The sequence below is a fragment of the Strix aluco genome, chromosome 2, assembly GCF_031877795.1.
Source record: "Strix aluco isolate bStrAlu1 chromosome 2, bStrAlu1.hap1, whole genome shotgun sequence".
Lineage (NCBI taxonomy): Eukaryota > Metazoa > Chordata > Aves > Strigiformes > Strigidae > Strix > Strix aluco.
This window is the reverse complement of record NC_133932.1, coordinates 124,108,863-124,121,472: the sequence shown is the minus strand read 5'-3', so window position 1 is coordinate 124,121,472 and position 12,610 is coordinate 124,108,863. Positions and strand designations below refer to the sequence as shown.

At 35.3% G+C, this 12,610-nt stretch overlaps 1 protein-coding gene across 5 annotated transcripts in view; it reads left to right on the top strand.

Annotated features, from left to right (window-relative positions):
* CNTN5 (contactin 5) overlaps positions 1 to 12,610 on the top strand; it is a 671,848-nt gene that overhangs the window by 197,572 nt on the left and 461,666 nt on the right. Inside the window, exon 1 of one of the 5 annotated variants that reach the window (XM_074816206.1) lies at positions 10,989 to 11,072. The exons of the other annotated variants lie outside the window; for them this stretch is intronic. The gene's annotated coding sequence lies outside the window, so the exon portion shown is untranslated. Of the gene's footprint in view, positions 1 to 10,988; positions 11,073 to 12,610 lie in introns of those variants that run through there. 5 annotated transcript variants of the gene reach the window in all.

Below are 12,610 nucleotides of genomic sequence, written 5' to 3'. Positions count from 1 at the left end.
TTCCCCTCTTTCCTACCTAAGACTAGAGGTTTAGACCTTGAATGCATTTACTTTAAGACTTCAACTTTATGTTACACCAAATTGCTTAATTCTAATTTTGTGATGAACTCTTATATTTTTCTGTTTCATAGGTTTACAAAGGTTAAAATAAAATAAAGACGATGTTAATATAAAAATTTTTTTAAAGTCTTCAATTCAGATTAATATCTGAAGTCCTATTAGACTAGAGTCCTGAAGTATCATTTTCATTAATACTGAGTACATAACTTGATTGATTGAATTGTTATATATATGTTTACAGTTCACTACAGTCTAATGAGAATCTAATGTGTAACATATTAATAGTCATTCACTGCCTTCTGTTATAGCAGAATGAGGAAAATAGAAATACTATTTTAAGTAATTGCATGTATTCAGGTTTCAGATCTGCTATAAATCTCTCTTCCTACAAGGAACCATTTTTTATACATCTTAATGTGATCTAAAGAAGAAAAGATTTAATCCTAAATTACTTAGGCTCAGTCTGACATTACAACGAAGCCTAACCGATGACAAATTGCTGTAAAAGCTGTGGTTCAGTTCTCTCCTTTGCTACCCTGTAGCAGATCTGCAGGTTATAGTCAGTTCATAAGTGGTTGATCCAGTGAAAAAGATTTTGGTTTGTTTGGTTTGTTTTGGTTTGTTTTGGTTTGTGGCTAAACCAGTGTACTAGATGTGAGAAAAATTCCAAGGCAGTAAGAGCTCCACTTTCTGTGGCAGCTTGCTATCTGATTGGCTTTGCTATCTGACTAAGTCACAAAGCATGCTTTAATTTTTGAATCAGGGAAGATTCCTGCATTCATACAGCATCAGAAATCCCAATGTGGACAGAAATGAACTGCATGCAGAGCCACTCCTCTGGGGTGCCACTTGCCACTGTTGAATGATTAGCTACTTTTGCAAAACTAAGTGGGGTAAGGCCTCACCCCCACTTCTTGTCTGATTTTGGGGAGGCACCATGCTCTTCAGGAAAGCATCAATGGGTCAAGCCTGTCATGCCATTTAGGTCCAAGCAGGCTCCAATGTTTGTTAGAAACAACTCTAAAACTCATGATGGGGATAGAGGAAGCAGATGAAAGTGTTATATTTTTAGCCATATGTACTTCATTAGTGAATGCAAATGTTCAAAGCAACAACCATCTGAATCTTGAAGACAGCTCACTGACCACATCTTTTCAGATGTTATATAACTATTACCATTTTATATGGAATTGAGATATTTGGTTGGTAGCCAGCTGTAGAAATCCCTGAGATAGAGGTAGTTTTGGAAGATGTCCATATTTTTCATTATGTTTTTCAGTACAGAAAAACTGATGGACTGAAGCTGATAATAAAAAGCCATTGACAGAGCATAAGTCTCATGCAGGATTTTCATTATAAAGTTTATACAGGTACTTCATTTCAGAATAACTACATATAAGAATGTGTGTATCTGGTTTTGCATTATGTTCATATACATTTCAAATTTTCAGAAGTATTTGTAAAACATATGTTTATAATTGTTGTTTTGTTTTATCTCCCTAGACTTGAAAAAAAAAAAAAAAATGCTAAAATGCCATAAAGAGACTTACACCATGCTGCCTTTTACATGACTAGAAGGAGAGATAAAGAGGCTGTCAACACACTGATTCTGTTTCAGGTTTTCAAACCTGAATCCACATTCATATCTCAAGTCTTGCAAATATCCACATGACTTAAAATTAGTTTTATTTGCATAACGTGGAATTTTTTTGGAAGAGTTTTAGGCTACAAATAGCAAAATAAAACACTTCCTTAAAAGATTACTTTTCTGGACTGTAAACTAGAGAAGAGGTCTTGGCAAATGGGATATATTTCTGGGTTTTACAATGTTTTTAAGAAAATAGTAGAAATTCCATAGCCTCACACAAAAATTAAAACAGTAAATAGTATAACAGAGACACTCTGAAAATAAGCATTAAACATCCCTAATATTCAGCACAACTCCTTTATCAGCAGTTTCAGGGGAAGAAATAATTCTGCTTTGACAGCATCAGAAGAACCAAAGCTTAATATCATTTGTTGCCATTATACTAATTATTGGTATTGATTTGTTATAGGAGGAGTATTTTTCCTATTTGAAGACCTCAGAATGAAAGCTATTTTCATCCTTTTAATCACGTATGCAGTGGGGTTTCTAAGGAAGTTTTGTAATTAATTCTTTCAAATTCATATGAGCATTGTTATTGTCTTAATCTAATATTCGGTACTGATAGAAATGAGCTGCAGAATATTTAATGACATTTTTCAAGTACTGTCTTATCAAGTTTGTCATTGCCACCTGACACAAGCAATTTTAGAAGTCAACAGTCTTGTTAGTTAATGTTAATGAATTTGGCAGTCACACATAATTGGCTCTTACCTTAGTTTTCATGTCTTTTTATGGGATTGCATGGGGGTTTTTTGAAACTATAGACTTCAGATTTATTGATTGTGCAACTGTAACATCACTTTTTGTAACTGATGTTTGCCTGGATTTTCTATCACACGAAATAAACTAAGTAACTACAAAATCTGGTAAAATTAAGTAGCTCTGTGTAAAAAGCAAAGCTCATAAAACCGTAGTGTTCAGACAGAAAAAGGACCTTGGGCAGTCTCCAGTCCAATCCCCTGCTCACAGCAGGTCTGTTCTGATGTCAGACCAGGCTGCTTAGGTCTTCTTCCACTTGGGTCTGAAATCATCCAAGAATGGAAACTGTACAGACTCACTCAGCTTGTGCCACTGCCTTTTATGATGAAAAAGCTTCTCCTTATACTCAGACTGAACCTCTCACATTTCAGTTTATACCTGTTGTCTCATCTTCCCAGGTTGTGCTGCTGTGAAGTGCCTGGCTCTGTCTCCTCAATGATGTCCCCATAGGCACTGGGGGCTGTTGTTATGTCCCCACAAAGCCATCTCTGTTCCAGGCTGAAGAAGCCCAGCTTCCCCAAACTATTCTCATGGAGCAAGTGCTCCAGCCCCCACCATATTTGTGGCCTCCCCTGTACTCCCTTCAGCTGGACACTGTTTTTCTCATACTGAGTAGCCCCAATCAGGTACAGTATTCTAGATATGGAAATTCTCAGAGAAGTGGGAAGTAAGGCAATCTTTATCTTCATAAGTCAAGATACAGAAACATGATTGAATTGGCATTTTTTTCTGATTTGAGACCAACTGTACAACTGAAATTTACATTAGCATGAATCAGACTCTTGCTGATGTACCAAAAGCAGAATTTGGCATTCAGACACATGCATCCAAAGGGGTTGCTAAATTTCTTTAAAAAGAGGATCTTACATAACTCCTCTTAAAAAATCCTGAATTCAGAAACACCATAAGGAGTTAAGAGATAAAGTAAGAACCACAATGATCTAATTTGATTTTGTAGGGGAATTCTTCAGTTTCTTCCTTTGGTACTACTTGCACAGCTACAGCTTCCTGTAAACATCACATTCTCCATTCAAGAGAAACAGAGCAAAAAGAAAGAACAACTTTCAACTGATGTGAAAGACATCCCTGTTTACTTGTTTTAAAATGGGTGGGAACTGTCCCAGTTCCTGTTCCGAAATGAACTAGCTGAATGGGGCTGCTCCTTTCACGCTGGTTGACACCAGGTTCTCATGCACGCCTCTGCTTTCCCAGAAAACCAGCCTTGTCTGCAGACCAAGAATATGGCAGTCATCAGAGTAGCAACTTTAAGGCAGTGAAATGAGGAACTCCCTAAGAAACTGGTAGATATTAACATTCTATGAGTGATTTGGCAAAAGGAAGACACAGTTTTACACATCACTCCCAGGTTGGTGTGTTTTTTGTTTTTTTTTTCCCTTTGACACTCTTAAGTTTAGATATGTTTTGGGTTTGTCCCTTTTGTCTCTTATTAGATCTAGCTATTAGTATATATATATATTTGTTGCATAGCTTTTCCTTTAGTTCATGGCTTTATCTCCTGTTTGATCACTGCACGTGGTCGTATTGTTCTTTCCTGCTTTTAGATACTAAAAGATATATGTGTGGGCTGCTCGCTGCTACTCCTTCTAGGGGCAAGAGGGAAAACGATGTACATATAGAAGAAAAATGTGTATCATCCTAATGCAAATATCTGAGAAAGTGAAATATTTATAGGGTGATTTCTATCAGATTTCATTCTAGCCAGAAAGGGAGAATAGTGTATCTATACGAGATACAAGACTTAGAGTCAACGGATCTTGTGAATAAGTGACTGCACTCATTTTGGCACTTTTTCTGGGTGTTTCTTTTTATTTTTTTAAGAGACATTAAAAACATGGGCTGGCTCTTTTTTGTTAAAAAAATAGTGCGTAGTCTTTGTGATTTAATAGCTGAAAGTTGTAGTTCACCATTTATTGTAGCAGAATAGAGGAAAAACATAGCTTTTTCAGTGTTTCTCTTCTTTTGCTCCAAAATCTTTTCAATAAATTCTTAATTTATAATGAAAGAGGGGTTTTCCTAACATATTGCTAGGAAATCTGGGATTTAAGTTATTGAAACACTAAAAGTCAAATTTAATTTTAATCCTGTTGTCTCAAGCATATTTTATTGAATATTCATTTTAATATCATCCCAGTTCAGGCATTATGTTTAGTGATTTATTTATTTGTAAATGGCAAGTGAAATTTGGAGTCTGCATTCATTTAAGAAAAAACAAATAAATCAGTTATCATTCAGAATAATCTGATATAATTATGTGATAAAACGTTAACACCTAGGTAGATGAATAATACCATTATGACCAAAAGGTCTCAACATTACTGGCGAAAGAAACAACTGATTTCTTTACTAAATAATATAATGTGGAAGGAGGCACATGTGTTAAAGAATAGTCTTGATAGAAATTTTATCTGGTGTTCTGGGTTTCAAGAAATTTTTTGTGTGGCTGCATGCAGTAGAGAAAGAGGTGTTCTTGAATGCTGTAAAGCAAGACTTTTGACAGAGATTCTATCCCCATTTTTGCCAGACTGTCAAAGCCACTGTCCTTCAAGAAAGCTCTTTCACTAGTGGAAAAGAAAAAAAATATCAGCGTGACATTTTTAATACAATAAGCAAATTAAAGTGATATGTTAACCTATTTAAAGTGCAATGAATCTTTTATAGAATTTATACTTAAATAGTTTATGAGGACTGGGCAATATAAAAATAAATTTAAGTAAATTACTATTTCTAGCAAGTTAAATGCAGCATCTAAATGTCATAACAGTAATCCTAGTTAGTGCTTGAGATGGTTTATGCAGCAAAATTTAATTTCCAGAATTAGATACTGAAAATCCTTCACTACAAGTTAGTTAGTTTGAACTGAAACCCTTGTTTAAGCCTTGTTTTGTGCAAATGTATAAAGTTTCAGGACACCTAACTATAAGTAGAAGGGAAACAGAATGACACTTCAAGTGTCCGCAGTTCCTTGGCAAAACTCACTTCAAACAGAGAAATCTTCCCTTAGTTTTTTGTAGTGAATGTGAGTGAAAGAATTGTTTTATTTGTTTAAAGTGAAAGAAATATTTTTATTTTCAAATTTAGGAAGAGAAAGGTGGGGGGACATCTCACTTTCTGTATATAAACTGAATCAGTAGCACAATTGACTGGACTTTGCAGTCCAGTGGGAAAATACATTCTTATCCTCCAGACTTCCTTACCTACTTCCCTGTAGAGACAGCATCCTCTTGTGAAGGAGTTACTAAATGTATTAATGTGGTAGATATAGCTCACTCTTTTTTAGGCAAATCTTCATTTTTGCTGATAGTTATTCTGCAGCTTTTAGTAGAGTTAAAAGTTGCTACACAAACTTCGGTAAATAGTCTCTGAGTTCAGTTTCAAGGCTGCCCTCTAAGCATTTCACTTGTATCTGCACTATTTTGATGTATCTGTACTAGTCCCATCCCTCAATAATTTATATGTATTTCTGTCCAAGATCATTTATAAAATCAGTAATTGCTCTTCTTTTTTATATTAAATGTGGTTTTGATAATTAACATGTACTTAAAGAGATCTGTTCAGTTTTCAATATATATTAATCCATAGTTCTTAACTATTTTTGTAATGAGAATTTTCAAATAGATTCCTGTCCTACTATCCATAGATTAAGAAAAAGATATGACTTTGTTGCCTTCAATACTTTAAAAATGAAAGCTAGGTTAATATTTGGGGTAGAGAACATTCAGCGCTATTTATTTGGCTCAGCTTGCCTGGCACTGAACATTACGTTTTTACCCTAGGCAGGAATTGCTTAGTTCACAGACTTGGTGAAAAGTAATTCATAGTATTTATTGAGATAAATGCAACAATTTGTATAACAAAAATAAAATTGATTTTTTTTTTCATTAAGAATCTCTTTTTTTCTGTAAGCCATACAAAAATGAAATTTAGCTAAGTTTGGGCAGGGGCTGGAAAGGAATTTAGGTCCTTGATGAGGACAATAATCCCTGTACAGAAACTGTAGAAGTACAAAAGCTATTGTCGGTCATTCAGGAAGTCAGGAACATGTTTCCACTGGCTTCGGCAGGTTGAAGTCCCAGCTAACATAGATAGTTATATGAAAATCAGTTCCCTATGTCCCATGAGTAATACTGCTCACTGGGAATCCAGAGCTATTGCTGAGAAGGAACTCAAGAGATTGCAATATAGTAAAGTAGCACTATGCTTTTCTCATTACAGTGTAGGTACAAACCACAATCTTTCACTTTCTCTCTTCTCTTTCATTTGATAAATCCATTGACCTAACTATCCCAGTTCAATGACCTATCTGATAAAATGCTTATGAAGAATCTTAAGTATTTTACCAGCTAATTATATGACTATTTGTGTAAACAGAAACTTTGATCCAAACTGTTGGAATAAAAGGAATGGTAGAACAACAGGCAATATAGCTGAAAAATCTGAATCACTAGTTTTCGTATTATAAAATACCTTGAAAGTAGAAAGTCTATAAAACAATCAACTAAAAACCTTGTTCAAATTCCACTGTACTTAATAGCAAGGGTTCCAGTAGTGCCAAGGGTTGCATAAGTCCATGAAATTTGAAGAACAGCATGTAGTCTGTATGGTAAGTAGGCTCCTATAAAAATGCTACATATGCATTCTTATCAAAGTATCTATTGATACTACAGGGAATTTGGAGTGAGCATATTAACTTTCACTAAAAAAATCACAAATTAATTCAAACTTAATAGTATAGGAACTGAGTGGAGATATGGATTCATGGAAAGCCAGAAAATGTGAGGTAGCAGAAGTACCACGGAATTAGAAGGTGCAGTATATACCTTCTTGTGTTTCTTAAATAGACTACAAAATTAAATAGACTACAAAATAGTTTCTTAAATAGACTACAAAAAAAACCCCAAAAACACCAAAAGAAAAAAACCCAAACAAACCAACAAAACCATTTAAGACTCTACAGTCACTTATAAGTTTGGTAGCTGTTAGGAAATTTTTATGGTATCCCTCAAGGCAAATTGAGCACAGGTTTGTGCTTAAATATTTAAAAAAAAAAAAAAAATAAAAATGAGCAATGCATTGGGCAGAGTCCTACTGCAAAGATGCGTCACAAGCAGATTCCTTATCTACCCAGCACCAAACCCGAGAGCAGTTGCATGGGCCACCTCAGGCCGCCCATGGGTCCATCCCCCTGCCCAGCTCTGCTGCCCAAACGTGGTCCCTGATCTTAGGCCCTGAGCACACCCATTCCAGGATGGCCACAAGACAATGCTGAGGCTGTTTCTTATCATCAAGGGACACTTCACTCCCTTGCAAGGAGTCCTTCTGTCTGGCATTCCTGCTTCCAGACAATTTAACCCTTCTTGTAGTTGGGCCATGCCAGATCATTCCTCAGTCAGAAGTTACCACTGCTAAGCAGTTACAATTAGAATTTCCCCTTCATAGCTAAAATACATTTTAGGATTTGGGAGTGGAGTAGGAAAGAGAAGTTGGCGGAAAACCCTTAGAAGGGAATCTGATTAAAGCATTATCAGTTGGTAAATAAACAATTCATTCTCTGAAGACAAACCCAACAGAACTCGTAGAATGACTGACATCATCATGTCCATAGGGAAAGAAATGACCCAGTATAAACACTATGTGAAGATAAAGTCAAAAAAGATAGTCAGCTGTGCCTGTCAAATAATCCCTCAAACCATTCAGCAAATAGAAGGCATGCCACACATTGCAACCTTTAAACTCACTAGGATGGTGTGGGGACCAAAGCACAAAAAATAAAGAGAAACAGGACAACCAAAAATATTAATTGCATAAAATTACATCAACTTAAAAAAAAAAAAAGCCTAGTGAGACAGATGTTGTAGCTGAACAACTCCAAGGGGCCAACATTGTCTGCTTCTCTGTTTTTAACAGTTAAGCAAAATCCAGAGCATAGATGGTGGTAGTGTAACTGCTGATTAAATAACTATGTAGATGATAAAGGAAGCATAAGGAATTGTGTGAGAATTAGATTGGATTCTTAGGAACAAGGTTTGAATTTCCACTTCTGCTTTGCTTTTCCTATGGAATATGCAATTGAGCAGCAGAAGAATAAAAGTTTTAAACGTTAGGTTTATTACTTACTTTTATTTTCCCTTTTGTAGAAAAGAAAATGAACATATATCATTATCCTACTGAGTCTCTACCAAGTCATCAGCATTATTAAAACTCCAATATGTAGATCATAGTTTGTACAGGAGACTTTTTTGTGAACATAGCAAAAGAATAATAATTCAACTGGGGATGAAAAATTATTCCATTTTAAACCCAAATGCTTTTCTTTAATACTTTTATGCTTGTATTAAATTTATCAATATAATTTCTTTTTTTTTATAGAGATTTTCATGATAAAAACAAAATCTTAATAATTCTTAAGACCTCAGTATAAGTAACTAGGAAATATCCCTATTTGAAAATGTGGTAATTGTCATACATAAGTAATCAGTCATGTTGCTAAATTTAAAAATAATTTGGCTGATGAAGAAGAAATGTGTGTTTTTCTTGCATAGTGCATTCATTTTCCATAACAAATTAGTGCCCACATAAATTCAGTCTTCCAGACAAATGAATGTTCAGTTAAATGAGAATATGGAACTTGCACATTAAAATAAATGCCACTGTGCCGATCTTAGCAACTGAATTAACAGAAGCATATGCAATAGTGTCTACTTAGCTGATGACATATACATTTAAGTTGGATGTAGTTAAAATACACTTTTTACAAATGAGTGTGCATTTTTCAATTCCAGTTCTACAAGGTTAGAAATACATGCATGAATTAAAGAGCATGATTTCTTTATTTATCTTTAACTTTGCTTATACAGAACTTGTCATTTCTAAAACAGCCAGTCCAAAATACTAATTCTTAAAAAGATAAACTAAAAAAATAAGTCACTCTTCTTCCATACACTCTACTGCAGGCCTAAGGCACATTGGCTTAGAGCTTCGTTGCTGAGTCTCTGTTTGTAATCAGTGGAACGTAATTCAGTTCAACCACATCTAAATCATCCTCAGGGTGTCTGTCAATAAAAGGAGCTTGGGATGCTTAGTTGGGATGAATTGGCCCATGTATTACGTGTTAAACTTCATTTGGCAACACTCTACACTTTCATGTTACAGAAGTCATCTTGTTAAGGTTTTGCAAAATGAGGTATACAGAGAATGATAACAGGATTTTATGTTGTAACTCTGTAAATCTTAATAAATACAACCAGTGTTTAGTGTGAAACAGTATTCTTCAGAGTATGTGCTGCTTGTATTATACATTCAATCCTTATCCTATAACTCTTTTATTATGAAGTGCTGAGGAAATTACATCCTTACACTTAGCAAAACAGAACTTCACAGTTATTATAAGAGCATTTTCTCATCATTTGGCTTTTCTTCAAAGAACAGTTACTCCCAATTGACATGTCTCAATCACCTGGCCTAATCTGAGCCTTGTTCAACTGTTAGAACCTTCATCTGCTTTAAGGGACTATATCTATATGGTCCAGACTGTAGTGACCTTCTGACCCATCCATATCTACTAATCCATAGTTATCTTTGCCACTTCTACTGAAATATTATGATTTCAACAACCTTCATTCTCTTACCATAATTCTGTCCACTATTGAAAGCTTCTGCTTATCATTTGGGTATGAAATGTGTTCCCTTTTTCTGCTCCTGGATGTTTAGAGAGCCATATGTTTAGAGAGCTTGTTCAAAGACATATGCTTTGACCATGAAGTTTATCTATAACAATGTCGGACAGAAAAGCTGCTCAACTCATGGTGGTTTAAATCCAATCTGTTTCCAAGAGATTTATTGATTTATTACTGATACATAATTAACCAACAAGCAATGAACTGTATATTTGGGATCAATACTAACAATACAGAAGATAAACCACAATGCTAGACATAGATAAAGCTGTAAAAAAACCCTTTAAATTCCGAAACAGCCTACTATAACTAATCCCAAGAAATGTGAATAGCACACGCTCACACAGTTGCCTGCATGCTCTGTCTTTGCCTGCACCCATATCAGCCCACCCGCTGGTGAGACAGCACCCATGGGTGCACCCCCAAGGTGTGGGTCCTGCGTTGCAACCTACACCACCAGTGCACTGACTGCATGTGCTCCCTGCGGCCCTGAGTGTTGAGGATACTCTGCCAGCCCTGGGAGAACGCAATGACACTGGGGTGACTGGCATTCTCAAACTGCCATGGTGTTTTTGTACTTCTTTTCAAGCTTACTTCCTTGTTTCCAAAATCTCTTGGTAATGCCCTGCTTGCCATTTAATCTAGCAGTCACTGGCATCTTCTTCTCTAGGGTTGTAAGCGTTTGGGCAAACAGGCTCTTGGACTGTGCTGGGTGATCCATTCACATGGCACACAGTCCCGTTGCCACTCCCTCAGCTATTGTTATCTATGTCAAAGGGAGCATGTGGGCACCCCACGTGGGAGCAATCCTACTTACCTGTTATTGTCTTCTGCTGCTTCTGTAACAAACTTCTGTTTCCACCCTGCAAGGGAGAGAAGACCCTAAAAAGTCACTGGGCTGCAGGGTGCAGGTGGGTTGTTGGAGTGCTCTGACCCTGATGAAAGTGAGTATGGGGGAAGTCCTAACACCACATTCAAGAAATAAGAAGCAGTGCGTATTGATTTGGGTACTACAGGATCTCTTACAGCCACACAGGAGAAGCTTAAACATCTGTTCTGTAAATGTTTTGACTTAAAGTCAGTCTTAAGCATTTATGTATATATATGCACTGGTTTAAGAACAAAGTAGGCTGCTGGGGATGATGCTGCTTACATAGGATAGAGAATTCATTATAGTGCATTTGCCTTGTGATAACCAATTTGCATTTGTTTATCTTTCCTCTAATTTCCATGCTCTTTATGCAATTCAGCTAGAGTGATTACCAATATTTGAATAAATGGAAGATTTACTGCATCTTGTGAAACAAATCATTCCTTTAAGTCATTGTGCTAATCAAATGTATTTACTCTGGAATGGAATTGGTACTTAATGTCATTCGTGATTTGAGATGTGAGAGAGCATTTTATTTATTTTTTATTTATTTTTCTGTCAAATACTGAAACATGCCATACATTGTAAAAGTAATTGGATTTAGCTCAAGAATAGAGTAATAAATATCTAGCCAATGTTTTCTTTTGAATAATAAAAAAAAATTCTGAACTTGATTTAGTACAGTCTTTCTTTAGTAAGTGTGTATAGCATGTTTAGTAAGGGATTTGGACATTTGTACCCAACAAGAAATCAAATATAGTTGATTATACATCTACCTACATACAATTTGAAACTTAAATCCTTATATTTTCAAAGGGGGAATTTTAGTTTGGTTTTTTTTTTTAAAAAAAAGATAATAGATAGATGGTCAGCTCTACTGGCTTTACGAAATTGAAACAATGTCTGTACATTTACACATATTTCTATTTGTGGAATTTATTGGTTTTGTTTTAAAAAACCAAAGTTTTTTAGCAATTACAGACTTACACTGTAGCTGACTTTAGAATAACTGTATGTGACTAATGTCAACCTCCTTATGTCTAAAATTGCCTTTTAAGAATTAATAAAACCTTAATTAAAGTTCATCTAATATAATTCTGTTTTGAACTGTTAACTAAAATTGTAATAGGTTAATGTCACTGAGAGCACCAAAGAGCAAGTAATGTGTCCAGAGTTTTCTATATTAATAGAGTTACTGAAAAACTTTTAATTTGACAGCATTTGGAAAAGCAAATGTTTATAGTCTTTATTTAGCTTTAACAGTCTTTTCCCTTCAGAAACTTTAGAGTCTACTTGGATTTGTGGAAAGTATATTCACGTCATCTCACTGTGGCCTAAATTCTGTTTTACATACATCATCATAAAACAATGGCAATCTCTGGAAATGATTGCCAAGTAACCTTTGTAAAACATTCGGTTTTGATTTGGTATCGGTTAAATTTCAGCAGAAAATTAATTTATGGTGAAGAAAACAGAGTAAGAGCTTGCATTCCACGCTCTTAATTTCTCTTGGTTTCTGAAAGATTTCTTGTATGATTTCTTACACTATCCCCTGATCTGTAAAGAAATTGTTCACAA